Source organism: Podarcis raffonei, chromosome 5, assembly GCF_027172205.1.
Source record: "Podarcis raffonei isolate rPodRaf1 chromosome 5, rPodRaf1.pri, whole genome shotgun sequence".
Lineage (NCBI taxonomy): Eukaryota > Metazoa > Chordata > Lepidosauria > Squamata > Lacertidae > Podarcis > Podarcis raffonei.
Window position 1 is genome coordinate 97459134 of NC_070606.1, and position 244 is coordinate 97459377.

A 244-nucleotide genomic window follows, 5' to 3' on the forward strand; every position below is an offset into this window, starting at 1 on the left:
CTCAGAGGTCCAGGCGAGATTTTAATCCTCCCCTCCTTGACCAGCTGAGTCCAAACACAAGGACATAAAAAACTATTTGCAGGCTGGAGACTGGCATGGTGCAGGGTGTGAATGGAGGGAGGGTTTTCTCTGCTTAGACGAGCGGGGAGGCTTGCGAAGGAAGGATAACTGCTGCTTCATATACCAGAGAGGTTGAAGATGGGTGCAGAGCACATGGCTTGCATCCAGAAGCCCCCAGATTCAA